At 39.8% G+C, this 5,299-nt stretch overlaps 1 protein-coding gene across 1 annotated transcript in view; it reads right to left on the bottom strand.

Annotated features, from left to right (window-relative positions):
* LOC106527650 (voltage-dependent N-type calcium channel subunit alpha-1B) overlaps window positions 1–5,299 on the bottom strand; it is a gene marked incomplete at its 3' end in the record, with an annotated part of 96,643 nt that overhangs the window by 43,929 nt on the left and 47,415 nt on the right.

Here is a 5,299-nt window from a genome sequence, read left to right as displayed (position 1 = left end):
ATATTATAATACTAAAAATTTTACCCTAAAAAATCACCCATAAAGTGTGTGTGGGGGGTAGTATCATACACAGGTTATTGATGATTAGATTTTTTTATGTTTTTTAAGCTCAAAAAATGATGACCGTAATATACTTAAGATTGTATTCATGAATAAATACAGTATATTATACTAATAAATATGTGGCAATAGCTTATGTGCTAATATTATTAGCATTAGCTTGCTCAGGAACTACTGCCATTTAAATGTAACATTAGCACTAGAGCTAATAATATTAATTACCATCATATATATTTTATTAATAAATATGTGGTGTTAACTCCTGAGCTAATATTATTAGCATTAGCTTACACAGGAACTAACACGATATAATTTTACTTAAAAATATGTGGCCGTAGCTCCTGAGCTACCTACAWTTTTTTTACATTTGTTTTTATAGCTGAAATAAATGTTTGTTACATAATGCAGAATGTTACAACTAGTCRGGTTCTCTTTAAGGTTTCAGTTACATCTTTAACCCTTCAGTGTCTGTAYTTTGGGCGCCAGGGGACGGACCTGCAGACTGACAGACCGCGTGAGGCGCCGTGACACGCTGCAGACGCCGCCACAAGCTTGTAGCTGCGACGGGAGCACGAGGACGGCTGAATCAGTGGGCTGCAGATCTATATTATGCACAGGAGAATATGAGACGAGAGCAGCCAAATGTGCAGCAGCTCACCGTCTGTCTCTGCTGTCAGAGTCGCTCAGGAGGACAAACGCCTGACAGAAGCTTTGGAGGGTTTTTTTTTTTTTTTTTTTTTTAGTATTTATCGCCTGCAATTCCTTCTCCTATATTTCATCACTTTTTCATCACCTCATCTCGGTTAGTTAGGTTCACTTAGTCTGACAGTTACATGAACATCCTTTCATCTTTAGCTGAGAGAAGAATTTGAAAATAAGCACATTTTTAGCTTATTTTTCCTAGAATTGACGTGTAGCAAATGAGGATGAAGCTGACATGAAGCTTTTATAAAAATATAAATTAAGCTTCTTTTAAGCCAAAACAAAGGCAGTCCTGGTAGCAACACCTACACTGAAACAGGAACTGGAATCCATYGATAGCCACATTAAAGACAGGAGATTTGAAGAAGAGACGTTAAATCTGAAAGCAGAAACACGGTTCTGTTTGTATTTGGAGCTTCAGGGAGTCATGGAAGGACATCCATCACTTCGATTCAGCTTTTGTCACTTCATGATGGAGGTGTGATCCTCAGAGAAACATAAACAGCTTCTGGCGTCGTCACGAAAACACATCTGTGGCGCCTCACAGGTTCAAATTACAGTTAGAACACTGTCTTTGTGACGGCTCACATCAGGGATGGGCAACTGGTGGCCTGCAGGCCATATTCAGCCCCTTTTAAAACAGCTCTTATTATGTTTTTGTTATTTTCAAAAATTAATTTAAGTGCCTCAGCGGCACTGAACTGGCTATAATAACTAAGTTGTTAACTACAGTATCGTGCCTGCAACGCAGATGTGCCTCGTGTCTTCTCTACCAGTTACCATAACACAGACTACAACTCTTTTATCATCTGATTTATAAATTATTCAGTCCTCTCACGTCATTTATGACAGAAAAACAACAGTGAAAAAAGAGCTTCCACAACGTTGCTTGAGTTTTAGATTTGAGGTCATTTTAGTTCAGTTTCAGCGCAAAACCATGGGAGTTAGTTTGGTTAGGAGTGACTTTTTAAAGCAGAAAGATTCTGGGTTAGCTGAGGTTAGCTGATCTTTACCTGCATGAGAAAAAGCCCAGGTGCAGTAGCTTCACCTCGCTTTGACTCGACAGGTCTCAAATCTCAGATTTTTGTTGGCGTATACACAAAAACAACAACCTTTAGGGCCACGGTGACTTGATAGGATTATTCCACCACTGTTGTTCCCATGAGTCAATGTGGGCTGACTGCTCTAAATGATCAGCAGGGGAAAAGAAAGAAAGAAGAAAAAAAAAAAACATAAAGCTGCCACAAAATTTGGCTTCACGCTTCATGCAGTTCCAGGGTGACAGTTTCCTCCCACTCTCAGCTTCCAGAGCTGCCATCACACGCAGACAGAGATAGAGGGGAAGACAGCTGAAACACCAACGTCACGTTGAAGTGACACAGCTAAACAAGTCGGAGAGCAAAAGGTGGAAAACGGAAGATTAAATTACAAGGAGTACATCAAAAGAACTCTGAATGTGAATTAAAGCTAATAAAGCCTCCGTAGAGTTCGTTATTATCTTCTGAGTTGTAAAAAAATGACAACATTTTTACCATAAATTATTCAATTATTTTATTTCTAAACAATTTTCGCCTCTCAAAGTTTGAACGTACAAATTCGACTCTAGTAATCAAAATCTGGCATTCCATGAAAGAATCATATCACCAGTTTCAGCGAATACTACTCCGAATTTTAGCTCCACGTCTGTAAATCTGACTCAGTTATAGTTATTTTTGTGTCAACTGATGGTGCAGATTTCATCAAAATCTGTCCAGAGGTTCTTCAGATATTTTGCTAACAGACAGAAAGGGTAGACCTCAATATGTAAAGTAAACTTTGAGACAAAAATATCACAATGTGTAGCGGGCAGAGTTTGTTTTGGAACTGAGGCTCAGCTGTGGCGGCCATCTTGAATCGAGTTCACTCCAAGCTTTAGTCAGATACGTGGCGTCAGATATAAAATAAAATGTTGAAAATGTCATTAAATACATTTTAATTATTTAGTTCACTTTGTGAGTGGAAAATCATAGTTAAAACGTTTTCAATACCATTGGATTATTTAACTCAGTGTTCCTGCTAATTTTTACTAAATGCTAAATGTAAACGTGAAAACTGTAAATATAAATGTTGTGGCTAAATGATAAAGTTTACATTTTAGAATTAAAGTGGAAAAGGCCTTTGCTGTGATGAACGGCTTTTGTTGTGACATCATCATCCTCTGACAAAAGCAAATGCTAACACTGCTAATGCTACTAACRTTCCTAAGGCTGCTAACGTTCCTAATGCTGCTAACGTTGCTAATGCTGCTAACGTTGCTAATGCTGCTAACGTTCCTAAAGGGCTCGACACACGGGAGGCGATGTTGCTCGCTCTCCATTCATTTCCTATGGAGCCTGTGCGGTGAGGCGACAATCGCTTGCCCTCCTCCCGGCGAAAATAGCGCATGTGAAATTTCGCGCTCGTACACGTAGACGTGCACACGCAAGGTTGCGACGTGACATATGTAAGTTGAAAAATGTTCAACTTCTGTTGCTGTTGCTTAGCGTACAACCAAACAGCGAGGGTTTCATTGACTGACCAATGAGCGGAGAGTATGCTAAACACTGCAGTTAGCTAACACTTTCACCAAGTGATTACTAAAAAGCTTTGTGGGAATTTATTGGCACCAGGGTGAAGTTTATGGTAAGTTTTTCCTCATAAAACTGTATCTTGATGTGTGTTTGTTTTTCAATATCATTAGCATTGCAAGATTTGTTTAGTTTACACGTCCGTAATGCACAACCGCCTTCAGAGTCAAGAACCAATCAAATTTTGTGAAGACAAGTGACCTGAGAGCGCGATTCGCAATGCTGCGATCGCTATCGCGTCCTGTGTGTCGGGTTTCACCCCGACTGCAATGACAGCCGTCAATCGCTGTAGTTTGTCGCTCCCCGTGTGTCGAGCCCTTAATGCTGCTAACATTGCTAATGCTGCTAACGTTGCTAATGCCGCTAACGTTGATAATGCTGCTAACGTTGCTAACGCTGCTGAAGTCAACATTTAAAATTTAAATCCAAAATGTGTTTATTTAAAAAGAGCAGCACAGTGGCTGAGTTGGCAGAGCTGATGCCTCTCAGCAAAACGGTTGCTGGTTCAAATCCCGGCCCGGGGACCTTTCTGGGTAGAGTTTGCTTGTTTTCTCCGTGCATGCGTGGGTTCTCTCCGGGTACTCCGGCTTCCTCCCACAGACCAAAGACATGACTGTTAGGTTAATTGATAACTCTAAATTGTCCCTAGGTGTGAGTGAGAGAGTGAATGGTTGTTTGTCTCGTTTGTCTCTATGTGTGGCCCTGTGGTGGACTTGGACCTGTCCAGGATGTCCTCACACTGTGACTGACCTGTGATGTTAAAAAAATTTAATCAATAAAATAAAAACTTAGCATCACTGAAAGACACCGTGTCCTAAAGTTTATCCATTCTGCCGCAGGATTGATATGTGTCAGTCTGTTGAGAGGAAATTATATTTTATCAGATTATATCACCTATCCATCCATCTATCCATCCATCCATCTGTACAGGTGTAAGATAAAAACCCAGAACTCCTCTCCCTCAGTGACTCTCTCCAGGTCCTCCTGATGGATCCAGAGGAGATCCATAAATCTGTGATTTCTTTGTACTCAGAAGCCAGAATTTCACAACTTAGCTAAAATAGAAAACATTTAAAGCTGCCACTTTTTTTTTTAACCATAAAGATACCAGGCTGCATGAACACCAACCATCTGGACTTTTCAGACTCTATTTAACCTGTAGTTTTATCTCCTCCTTCTTCTTCTTCTCAGCCACATGTGAACTACAGTTAATATGCAGGAACAGAAAGCTAGAGCTTCAGGCTTCATTCATGCATCTGTCTGCAGGCAGCTCATTCCACATGCATGTGGAGGGAGATTACACAAACAAGAGCAGAGCTGGGAATGGAGGTTGATTACGTATCCCCACTGATTCACTGATGACTCGCAGTTTAGGAGAGAAAATGATTTGTCTGTGAAATGAACAGCACAGCTTGAGAGGACAAAAAGGAAAACGACATGAAACTTAGATTTATGTAAAACTTTAACAGAGGAGCAGAATGTAGATTAGACAAAAAGGTGGATGTGGGAGTTTAGGAAACTTTTTAATTTGAACGTGATGTAAAGCTGCGTTTGATTTAACTCACCAGGATGTGATTAAAGCTGTTTTAAAGGGATCCCTGATTAGTTGTAACATTGGACTTTATTTAATAAACATATATTTTAACTGTAAAATAAAGACTGTAAAATACTGTAGGCTTTAGTTTTGTAAATTTTCAAAAATATATTTTAACACGGACGGAGTCATTTTATTTACACACAAAGCATTCTGGGTAAATGATTACATGGATAGGTCCTCGGTGCGAGGCTGCTAGCGAGCTATATCCACCCTGAAGGTTAATCTTGGACAATATCTGATGATCAACTCTTTTAAATGAAACCAGAGAGCGTTGACAGAGAGGAGAAGGTAGAAATGACTCAGCCTGGAACTGAAAATATGGATGGAGGACAAC

This window comes from Austrofundulus limnaeus, unplaced genomic scaffold (assembly GCF_001266775.1).
Source record: "Austrofundulus limnaeus strain Quisiro unplaced genomic scaffold, Austrofundulus_limnaeus-1.0 Scaffold336, whole genome shotgun sequence".
Taxonomy (NCBI): Eukaryota; Metazoa; Chordata; class Actinopteri; order Cyprinodontiformes; family Rivulidae; genus Austrofundulus; species Austrofundulus limnaeus.
The sequence above is the reverse complement of the archived record's forward strand: the minus strand, read 5'-3'. Positions and strand labels throughout refer to the sequence as shown.